The 11839-nt window shown below is 51.4% G+C and overlaps 1 long non-coding RNA gene across 2 annotated transcripts; it reads left to right on the top strand.

Moving 5' to 3' along the window:
- The first annotated feature begins 1968 nt into the window (after positions 1 to 1968).
- On the top strand, positions 1969 to 5648 carry LOC118026832. 2 transcript variants are annotated; one of them, XR_004683691.1, is made up of 4 exons: positions 1969 to 2863; positions 3410 to 3524; positions 4272 to 5184; positions 5307 to 5648. It is a non-coding gene; the product is annotated as an uncharacterized LOC118026832 (long non-coding RNA). The 2 variants fall into 2 exon arrangements; XR_004683690.1 differs by having other exon boundaries at positions 4272 to 5648.
- Positions 5649 to 11839: the final 6191 nt, after the last annotated feature.

The raw sequence follows: 11839 nt of genomic DNA, 5'->3' as shown, positions 1-11839 counted from the left end.
GGTTCCCCCAGAGGCTCAGACCCGGGGCGCGGACGCTGTCCCCCGGCTGTGTCCACACCCGCGCAGGGCCGGGGAGCCATCTGGGGTGTCCCACAGGAGGGCACCACCCCACCCCTGAGGCTCTACCCTCGTGACCTACCCGCCTCCCAAAGGCCTGGCTCCAGAGCATCACACTGCGGTGGGGGAGGACAACACATGAACCTGGCGGGGACATGAACACTCCATCTGTAGCGTCCTCCATCCCCCCCCAAACATGTCCTCCTCTTCACTCCATCCCCACCGCCCTGTCCGAGCCCACGCCGCCGCTGGCTCCTGCCGTCTCAGGCACTCACATGCATCTATCACTGCCACGGTCTGTGAGGCATGGCTAGTTTCAGGGGGAGAGGGAAACCGAGGGACAGCTCTGTCCTCTCACAGAACCTGCAAAAGAGAGAAGGAAAGAAAGGGACCCACGACACACAAGCTGAGAAACAAGGCAATGGCAACTGAGCGGTCTTCTGAAGGGAGCCCACGGTGACGTCGTGGTCATTGGCGCAGGACAGACCAGCAGTGTGAGTGAGGTCCTGATGCTCCTTCAGAGCCTGTGATCAGGGCAGAATCTCCAGCCTTGTGAGAAAGAACCCTTCACGGGCAGAGCAGGCCCAGGCTGTGGCCCAGGCAGCAGTCTCAGCAAGTGCAAAGGGCCTGAGGCAGCACACACCTGGTTTCCTCCAGGCCACAAAGGAGGTTCCTGTGTCTGCGGCCTCACAGTGTGTGATTGCTCAAAAACAAGAGACAGTCATTCCCATGCAGTCAAGACCACTGCCATTGGATGCCTCCCTGTCCCTCTGCCCCATCCTGCGTCTACTGCTGACCCCCCTTGCCTAACAAGACCAACCTTCGGTCTGCTCCTCCAAGATGCCCACCTTCTCACCACGTGCTCTCCTCTCTCTGCCTGGAATGTCCCGTCTGCCTCCTTTCACAGAACTGCTTGTCCCTCAGGACCCCTCATCACATGAACTGGGCAGAGGCCAAGTCCTGGACTTCACTGCTCTACCGATGGACCCATGCACACACACACACGCGCGCACACACAGCCGTGGGCAGGGGCACATGCCGGCTGCCAGACGAACGGCCAGACATCTGAGCCTGGGGTGTACTGGAATCAATGCAATAACAAGGCTCATTATAGCAGGGCTTTATTATGCAATCTTATTTCAACTGATAATTCGGGGGACTATTCCACACGCCAGGAGCAGCGTCCTCTATTACTTCGCTTGGCCCACGTTCCGTGCACACGGCAGATGCTCATTTGCCTAAATGGGGAACCCACGGGCCGGCGTCTACAGAGAGGAGGAGAGAGGCAGGCGCGAGCTGCTGCAGTCTCAACGGGAACGGCCTTCTTCTCGGGCCCCGTGCCGGAGCTCATCGCTCTTTTAAATTCTTTCTTAAAAAATGCAGCCCAGCATCACTCAGACGGGGGGCGTAGGGGTGTTCAGGTATTAAATACACACTCTCTATTACATGTTTAATAAACACTGCTGGCTTAGAGGGAAGCAAAATTGTTTTTTTATAAACACTGGGGCCGGCAGACACATTTTCCTGGCAATGATCTGCGGAAAAACACCTCTGGGGTCCTTGCTCATTCGCGCCACGGCAGGAGCTGAATGGAGCCGAGTGTGCGGCTTCCCGGGGGTGTCTGCAACTGAGATGGACACCAGAAAGGAATGAAAGCAGAGGCAAGTCACTGGAAAGTAAATGAATATCTGAAACCAGAGGCGTAGGAGGCCAGGCCCACGGGGCTCCGCAGCCCTGCCCTCCCCGCTCGGAGCCTCAGCATCAGGTGCTGTGATCTGGGCTCACAGTTCCCGAGGGCCCCCTGACATGGGTCCACAGTACTGAACCAACCTAACGTCTGAACCCTCCATGATCAGTCATGCTTTTGGACAGGTTGTACTTTCGACATCCGCCGACATCTGTTTATAGAATTTGAGAGACAAAGGAAGGTCTCTTTGCCTCAAAACATCTCCCTCTCTGCCAGACAGAGGGCCACAAACTAGACATTAGAGATTCATTTCTTGGGAGGGTTAGGTTTTTGTATCTCGTTCCACAACTAATAAAATAATTACCTTTGGCCCTCTTTAAGTACAATTTTGTAAGGGAGATGTTGATGTTGAGCGAAGAACCAGGCTCTTGCAAAACCAGAAGAGTCTCAAAGGGAACCAGAAGGCCAATATGAGGAAGGAGGGGAAGGGCTGCGTCATCACGCCAAGGTCTCGCCGGGTTAGCTCACAATTCAGCATGAGGCCAGCCCTGCCTCTGAATGAAGTCCTGCCGGCAGTTTATAAAGGTCAGCTCTGAGGAAGTCCGGTGGCTGCTCGGCAGCCAGCAGAGGGCTTGTCGGTCACAGTCTCTGTGATTAGCGGCCAGGGCGACAGGCAAAAGAGAAGGTCTGTGAGGGTGGGAGGGCAGAGGCAGAATCCCAGGCAACCAGAGCCAGCACCCCTGAGCAGGGCAGGGGGCAGATACCTGGAGAGGTCACAGACACCAAGAGAGGTCATGGACACCAGCCAGGACGTGTGCCTGAGGACAGGGATGCCTCCCGACACACACAGGACTCCGGAGGCCGCACTTGCATCCCGCACCTCACCCTGCGCCCTGCCATGGCCCTCGCCCTCCCTGGGGCCTCGGGCAGCCACGCCCCTGCACTCACTCTTCTGCCCACTCCTCACAGGCAGCTCCCAGCAGAGAATCCGTGAGGGCACGAGCCTCTGGGGGCCAGGGGCCACACTCACTGGCTCCCCGGGAGCTGGCATTTTCTGTCTCATCACACAGCATCAAGGAGAAGCTTATGACCTCTTAGGGTTTCAGCATCGCCCAACAGGTGAGGTGTGCGGTTTAAGGGAGGATGCTTGTAAGTCAGAGAGAGAGAAGACGCAGAGGCTGACCTGGGAAGGATGGAAGTTTGGGGAGGCCAGGACCCGGGGCAGCACCTGGCATGAAGATATTTAATAAAGGGGGCCTGGAAGATGGAAGGAATGGGTCTCTGGCCTCCCTTTCCTTTTACGGAAACATGCACCGTGGCGGCATCCATGTCTTCCCACCAGAGGATTTTAAGTCCCCAGGGAAATATTCTTTACAGGTTCTCGGCTTTGCCATGCGCCCCTTCTTTCGCTGCCATATACGAGATACTAGGTGTCAAGGCCTCTGGAAATTGAACGCTCCTCAGAATGTGAGCGGGGCCTGGTTAGGGAGAAATAGAAAAGAGAGCAATACAGACAGAGAGGAAGAGACTGGTTCTTATTTAACATATTCTGGAAACTCCTCTGATTATTCATTCAGAAGCTTCAGTGGCAAAAATGTATCTCTTTTGAATAGGATTTTACTTCTTATCTTGTTCTGTGTGCCTAAAATGTCTTCATTTGTACAGTCAACAGAGTTTGCAAACCTTATCCTTGGAAGGTACATTTCTGGAAAAGACCCAGAGCTGTATGCACGGGCGGCAGAGTCTAGAGGATGCGCTCAGGTTGCTGCAGTTGAAGGTGGTAAGTTCCTATTCCCTCTTCCCTCTTTCTTGTAGGCAAAAAGTCCATCAAGTGATGGAGCTCCCCAGGACTCTCTCTGCCCAGCGGTGTCTAGCCTGGGATTCCTTCTGGCCTGGGTGACCCAACATCCAATCCTGCTTCGTTACAGAACCGACCACCCCTTGCGACCACCCTTGGCAGGGAAAGTCAGGGAGCTGAGGAGCTTACGTGCTTGCTTTAGAGAAAACACCACTCTGTCTAGGTGTGTCTGCCTGGCCTCCGCGGGCCACAGGTATTTCAGCAACAGGACCAGACCCGGTACCAACAGCAGCTGGTTAATGAGAACACCACGCTCTAACATTCAAGGACTCGTTCCTGTGCTCAGCACCAGCGTGTGTGACATGCCTAATACACACTAGCTCCCTTCCTTCTCCTAAGAAATCCATTTCATGGGGCACACTTCTAAGTGTGCATAAAACCTTACTGCATGAAATCCGTGTAGAAGGTCTGTTTCACCCGTGGCTAATTCCCTGGTCTGCAACAGGAAAGTTCTTGAGGCAATGTGGCCACTCAAGAAAGAGAAACCATACCTGTCCTCAGCACCCCGGATCTCCCTCCCACATGCAGAAATCCCGACCCACAATGACGGTGGAAGTTCTAGAACTTCTCCCTGGGGGAGGTTTAGGAGAAGCCACCTGGTTGAAAGAAGACACCAGGTAACTTGTCTTAAAGCAGCATACGCTCAGCGAATACATGGCTTTTATTTAGATCTGACACGCGTTGGGGGTGCAGAAAAGTGGACGTGAAGCTTGCTTCCAGTGGCAGCTGGGGAGGTGACCACCAGGCATGCTCCCTTCTCTGGCAGTCGAGTGCTGGGGATCACCCACAGCATGTCTCCACGCTAGTGGCATTCTGCGGCGCGTAAGAGCAAATGGATACACAGACCCTGCCAGTGGGGAGTGGCCCATGGTCCCATTCTTCTTTTGATTAACAGGTAATCAAATGTGGAGTAAACCACTTCATGTCTCTTGGGTCATCGAATGCAATCCCATACATGCTACTTCAGGGCACAACCACACACCACTCATTCTTAGTCTCCTGCTGAGTCCACATCACTGCAGAGCAAGGGTCTCCTTGGCCCAGACACGGGGGTACTGCTCATGTAGTTTGCATCAATCCCACTGAAGCCAAAACTGAGGGTTCACATATGTCCCCTATCCTCTGTCAATACGCAGGCTGACCCTCCAGTGTGGAAGATGGGTCCGGGTCGGCGTCTCAGTGGCACAACTGGGTGGTTTTCCCCCATTTCCTCTGTGTGTGTTGTGCATTCCACCAGCAGTGACTAACTAAGCCTTTTCCTCGTAAACAGAATCGAAGGAAGTAGGAAGAACCCAGGGGGCCACTACTCATAGTTAGCATGACCTTATTTCTGGGAAGAAGCCATTCCATTTCTCCTCCTGGCTACCTCACCAGCCCGTCAAAATATGAACCAGGCTTCTCTACTTTCAGTCAAGTAAGTTCTCTACATTGATGATGCTCCTTGTTAGATGATTACGGTAATGTTTCTTCCCTAGCTTGGTAAGAGAAACCTTCACGCTGTCATCGACTCGTGCCCGGAGACCCCGGCAGCACATCTGTCCTTCACAAGGAGCGCCAGCACGTGACCTCTCACCGCGGGCTGGTAAGTGATGTCCTGGGCATCTATGCGTATATGAGCTTTCATAGCTGTCTTTCTCACTGGGCGTGGAGCTCCCTGAGAATAAGCCTGTGGTCTTGTTCATCTCCTTATCTCCCTGAATCTAGCACAGGGATACGTACTTTCAAATAAATGCCAAGTCAATGAATGAAGACACTCAGAGACCCAGTGCTTCAGGAGATTTCCCCCAACCACAGCCTGAGCTACCTCCCTCGTTGCCGTCCTCCCAACACCCCACATGCACCTTTGAGTCCCCATCACAACAATAATTTAAGACTAATTTCGGTGATTGTCTGTTGAACGCCTGCCTTCGTTGCTAGGCTGTGAACTTGTGTATTCTACGAGCCCTGGGGCCATGTCTGTTTTGTTCGCAGCTCTGGCACAGAGCAGCACTTAATAAATATTTGCTGAATAAATAAGACAATAATTCTTGGCTGTCAGAAGAGAATTACACACAGTGAAACCTTAATACTTGTACTTCATAGACTCTGTGTAGTACCTAGGACATTTTAAGCAGAGTCAATATTAACTGATAATAATGAGTTTGTACTATATATAAAGTGTGTGAGTAATGGCACCATTTCTAATTTAATGGATGATGATCTTAGTGCACCTTCTCCTAGGCAATGAAAAATAAAAATATCATTTTATCCAAAATGACATCACTGGTCCCTCTTACTATTTTTATCCTGATTGTAGAGAATTATAGTGATGGCCCAGAAAAATGCATTTCATTTAGGAAAAGTGGGGGGGTGGGGAACAGCCTTTGAATTACAAGAGCACACAAATGAATTAAAACCTTCTTTTGTGTTGGCATTGATGTATACAGAAAAAGTGCTTTTGTGTGTATGGCCTGCAAATTTTTAATTAAAGGATTTGGTTGGGCAAACTGGGTATGTCTAACCACCATGACAGTGATGAGTTTCAACGAGGCATTCTGTGCCCTCTGCAACATGACAACTCGGATGACCCAGCAGAGCTCCCTGTCCTCGGGAACAGTCATCTGGGTGTGTGTGTGTGTGTGTGTGTGTGGATTTTCCCACCATTCTGTGCTTTCCTTCTTCAAGGGATAGGACTTGAAAACAGGACACTAAAAGGTGAATTTGCAGAAGAGAGATGGATGTGGGAGAAATCATGCTAACAAGTCACAGTGTTGGTCTCATGGGGTCACACATTGATACTTTTTTAAAGGCAAAGCACATGCACGCACATGATGAACTTATTACCCATTCTGATTGATGCCGCCTTTTCTCAACTCATCTATTAGGCTTTTTCTAGCATCCCATCACCTACAGGCAAAGATTCCTGTGGTTTTCTGAGAGATCAAATGTCATTTTCCTTGCTTTTGCTCTGTTGAGACTGAGGCTTGGTTCTCTGCCCTGGAAACTTTCATTTATCCTGAAGGATTTAATGCCTGCTCTCCACTTCCAGGGGTAAATCCAACAATTCCTTATGCATGCTGTTAGCCAACCCAATGACAAAGTTCAGTACAGAACGGAAGGTCCCTGCTCCCCAGATCTGAAAAGCTTAGTTGCTCATCTGAGCCAAATGCATGAACAGGATGAAGGTAAGAGAGAAGGGGAGACAGGGAGGTCGATCAGATACCAGGACCAGGGCACAAGCCACCATCTTCAGGGTCCACTCACCACTCTAGCCAGGGAGATCAGAGAGAAAGAGAGCCTGTTGGAAATGTCCTCCCTGTCACCCCCTCGTCCCCCCCACCACAAGAACCAGGACAACCTGCACATAACCTTTTGAAAACAGTCACCCTTCCTCTTAGCTGAATTGGGCTTTGCTTGTATCATTTCATGGGTCCTAACCAGGGGGGGGTGCACTCTTGCCCCACCTGATGCAAAGTCTCTGGGGGGCAGCTCAGGAACCCCTCCTCGGGCCACTCCAGGGGCACATCTCCTGGTGAACTCTCCTGCCAGATCGAATCAAATTAAAATGCATATCAAGAGCAGCAGTGAAGGGGGGGGAACATGGAAGAGTAAACTGAAGAAAGGAGGTATCCCAAAAGAACTGGATAGCACAACTCCTTCAATGCAGTGATAATTCAAGAGGGAACCGGGCTGCTCTTATATAATAAATTCATCTTTTGAGGCATCCATCAGCTAGGAGAACTCTACATCCCCATCTCCTCACTATTTGGTAGTCAGTAGCATGGGGGCTCATGGGACATTCCAGACACCGTGTCTATCCTAAGACAGCAGCTCCAGAATTCAAGGCAAGATACTTTGACACTGTGGGTTACTCACCCACCAAAATAGCTCCCAGCAGCTGGTTTCACTGATTGAGCCTCCCCAGGGCCTCCCCCATGTGACTCCTGGTCCACCACCAACCACACTGTGCCTGAAAGCCAGCCTCAGGTCAACCGCAGTCTCAACCCAGGTTTCTGGGTATCCCCCTCTTCCTGAGGAATCACACTGTCTTTTGGATGGTGCATTAGTTTGCTCGGGCTGCCACAGCCATGCACCACAGCCGGGCGGCCTGAAAGACAGAAATGTGTTCTCTCCTGATTCTGGAGGCAGGAAGAGCCACACGTCACTTCCTCTCCCATCTCAGAGACACTCCATTTCAGGGCTACACCTGGCTGCAGGACATGGGCATCCAGCTGTGCTCCCGGGAGCAGCTAGAGACAATCAGGTGATGAGCCTGTCCCCACCACAATGTCGGGTCTGAGTTCTCCATCCTGAGCCTGCCAACCGCCACTCCTGCCCATGCTCCTTACTGATGCTCCATTCATAACACGAGTCATCTGACCCCATTCCAAGTATTTCCTATATAGCTAGGTGATTCCTTCTGCACTGCTTACAATATCTCATCTGGATATTTAGGCACCGTCCTCACTCCATAGTTTATAAGCTTCTGAAGAAAACTTGCATCCTACTGCAGTTAGTTGTGATACCTACATATTTTCTGGGAAAACCTGGAAGGAAGCCAGTATGGACAGACCAGCTTTACCTTCCCCTCAACTGTACCGAGCCCTGTCCTCTCCTGAGGGCTTCCCATGGTGCCAGAGTCCTTGGCAATAAAAGCAAACAAAGTAACATTTCAGCCCACTAATGAGTCGTTCGACACGTGTGGGTTGGTGACTATGAATATAGCTCAGCGCCACGTCCTCGGGCGCAGCATGGGGCGATGCAGCGAGCAGACTTTTCCAGCAGAGGCTGCTGTGTAACCACTCTCCAGACCGACTACGGATAGCCAGCCCGAGCACAGCGCAGGAGGGGCTGGTGGCCTGGGTCCACCACACGCTCTCTAGGGTCAGCCTTGGAGCGGAAGCCAGAGGTCAGGGAACCGAGGTCAGGGACCCGGACAGCAGCAGAGTGTGCTGGGAGCACGGACCAGAGCAGAGCCAGGCTGCGGGCCCGGGATGGTCTGGGCCTTGCCACGTGGGCTTCGGTGTTTCTTCATCTGCACAGTGCAGTTACTATCGCATATTTCCCAGGGTCCTCATGGAGACTCCACAAGCCGTATGATGCTTTACCATTGCTGTGTGTGCCTGGGGAAACGAACAGGGTCTTTGTGAGTCGGGAGAGCAGGCTAGGTGGGGTTAGGCTGGTGTGGGAAGGGCGGTGATGCCGGAATGTTCAACCTGACATTAGAAGCAGTGGTCTCTTCCAGCCTGATGAATCACACGATTACAGCTATGATTCATGGCCTGGCCTGGCAACAGGGCTGCCCCCTTGGGACCTCTGATTCACTCCTCCTCCTCCTACCAGGCAAACCCAGTCTTTCCCATGGGACCATTTCCCAGGTAGAGGATTCCTGGCCCAGTGTCCCCTGCTGGCTCTCCCCTCCTGAATGTCAGCTCTCTCCATCGTCTGCTCTGTCACTTGTCCCGGAGCCCAGCAAGTGATGAGTTTATTCTGCCGTCGCTGTCCCCAGAGTCAGCCCCTCCTTGGAGTTTCCATACCTCCCACCAGGACAGGCTTGGCCATTGGTCAGACGTCCATCCGCCATCTCTGGCGCTCCGCTGACGGCCCAGGATGCTTCCTCTCAGCCTCCTGCACCTTTGCCAGGACGAACACACTTTCATTTTCATCCAGATACGCCAGTGCCGCCATCATGCATATCCCCAGGGCTGCCGGGGTTTGGCTCGGCTGCTCCGCTGACCAGCGTCCATTGGAGGGCTCCTGCCCACCCTGGCTCCATAAAGCCACCTGAGATGTGTTCTTCTTCCTCATTAACATGTAGGGCCTGTGCCCCCATCTGCGGTCCCAGAAATTCTCTCCTTCAAGACCCCACTGTGAGTGTGTACATGTGTGCAAGGATGCGTGTGTGTGTTCTAGACAGAGAATGGGAATGTGGGACGTGAAAAATATTTTAACCAAAAGTAGGCATGGGATGGTGGAGAGAAAGGCTTCCAGCATTATCTGCAAGCGTCACATTCGCATTTCCCTTCTGCTGACCAATGGGCCACAGAGAGGCTGGTTCAATGCCCGATACTCAGAAGCATCTGAAGAAACAAACTTACTGAAGATGGGAGAAGTGTTCCCGGTGTGGATAAAGACACTGAGGATATTTTTGTATTGCTTTTCCTTCCAGTTATTAGAAACTTAATTAGATTCTCAACATGGACAAAGGTGCATTTGAATTGGCCAGGGCAAGAAGTCAACATACTCACCTTTTTGGAGGTTCCCACACAGTGTTCCTCTGTTCCAGGCAGAAACAGAGAAAGGCACTGAACACGCCACAGAGCAAACTCAGTAGCAATTCTCTTGGAATCAGAGAACAATAAAGCTAAATGGGATTTTGCAGAACACCAGGTCCAAAAAAAAAAAAAATCTCATTCACAGCTGAGGAAGCTGAGAGCTTACACAGATAAAGATAATCATCCTGAGGACAAAGACAGTGACGGCAAATCTTGGATTAGAAACCAGGCTCCTGGGGGCGCCTGGGTGGCTCAGTTGGTTAAGCGACTGCCTTTGGCTCAGGTCATGATCCTGGAGTCCCTGGATCAAGTCCCGCATCGGGCTCCCTGCTCAGCAGGGAGTCTGCTTCTCCCTCTGACCCTACCCCCTCTCATTCTCTCTCTCAAATAAATAAATAAAATCTTTAAAAAAAAAAAAAAAAGAAAGAAAGAAACCAGGCTCCTGGGATCCTGTCCAATGTTCCTTAAACCCTGACAGTCTCCTGCCTGCTGTATATTTAGGGAAGCAGGCCTCTCTCCCCCAGCTCTGGAGCAGGTCTAACAAACAATGCTTCGTTATGGACACCAGATCCTCAATCTGGGCTGTTCTCAGTCCAGAGGAGAGAAGACAAAACAGCCCGTGGTCCTTCAGCTACCTCCATTCTCTCAAGGTTCTCGTGAAAAGAAAAGAAAACCACATCAATCAGGAGACATTTCCCCTTTGTGGATGTTGGTGGCCTATACTTCATATAAACGAGATGACCAATCCAAGGCAAGCAGCAAAAAAGGAAAGAAAAGAAGATTTCCTCTGGTCTCTCCAGCTCCCATTCGTGTTCCTCTGTAAATGATCCACAGAGTTCCCTGTGCAGTTCTGATCAGAAGCCACACAAGGAGGAAGAGTGTCTTGTGAGCCGTTGTGAGATCGACCACCCCACGGTGCCACAGCCAGTGGCCCAGGAAGACGTGGTGGCCGATGACGCCGGCCAGGCACCACAGAGCAAGGGCCCACGGGACGCGTGGTGCCCTCAATGCACACGCCCACTATGGGCTACTACTGTGGAAATACAGCACACGTTCAAGAGACACTTAATAAAATTCAACTGACGTCTGGCGCAAAATCATTTGCAAAAGGAATCTGTGTGCTCAGGTGCGGGAGAAACGACAGGCTCAGAGGGCCTCGGCCACAGCTGAGGGCACAAGGAACTGAATCAGGGTTTGTTTTTTTCCCCCGTGAGATACTCTAACTAGTTTGTTCTGTAAAGAACAATATTTTCCTTCCAGGACATTGGCCTGAAGAAAGGAAAGTTACATTTCTAGCCATGAGCCCAAAACGCCCCAACACTGTGTCGGTCACCGTGGTGGAGATGGTCACGGCTCCCGGGAGGCGTTGGGTGTCTGCTTTGAAGAATGGGAGACTTTTATCCTCCTCAAAATGACAAATCTTTTAAGCACCTCCGTTCTGATTTAAGTGCTGAATTCAACTTTCTTTTAGAAAGCGGGTAATATGATCTTGTTGTTCAATGTGACTCTTAGCCGTGGTCATTTTAAACAGTGTCTGGTAAGTAGCCGGTGTTTTTAATTCAGTAGGGGAAGCCCGAAGTACACAGCTGTGATTCTGGCCTTGCTGCATTTTAAGGCTCACATCCAGCTGAGTGTCCTTCCTTGCGTAAGAGTCTCCTTGGGATGGAACACAGCTAGTCCTCATTATGCCACCATCGTTCAAAATAGCTTTGGAATCCCGTTTTGAAAACTGCTTTCTGAACCATATGGGAAAATCAGTCGCATTGTTCTAGAACACGCTGTGTGTGTAGAACATGGAGGCCTTCACTGGCTTATTTTTTTTTTTTTAAGATTTTATTTATTTATTTGTCAGAGAGAGAGAGAGACAGTGAGAGCAGGAACACAAGCAGGGGCAGTGGGACAGGGAGAATCAGGCTTCCCGCGGAGCAGGGAGTCCGATGCCGGGCTCGATCCCAGGACCCTGGGATCATGACCTGAGCTGAA

The sequence above is a fragment of the Mirounga leonina genome, unplaced genomic scaffold, assembly GCF_011800145.1.
Source record: "Mirounga leonina isolate KUSES-001 unplaced genomic scaffold, KU_Mleo_1.0 Mir_321, whole genome shotgun sequence".
NCBI lineage: Eukaryota > Metazoa > Chordata > Mammalia > Carnivora > Phocidae > Mirounga > Mirounga leonina.
The sequence above is the reverse complement of the archived record's forward strand: the minus strand, read 5'-3'. Positions and strand labels throughout refer to the sequence as shown.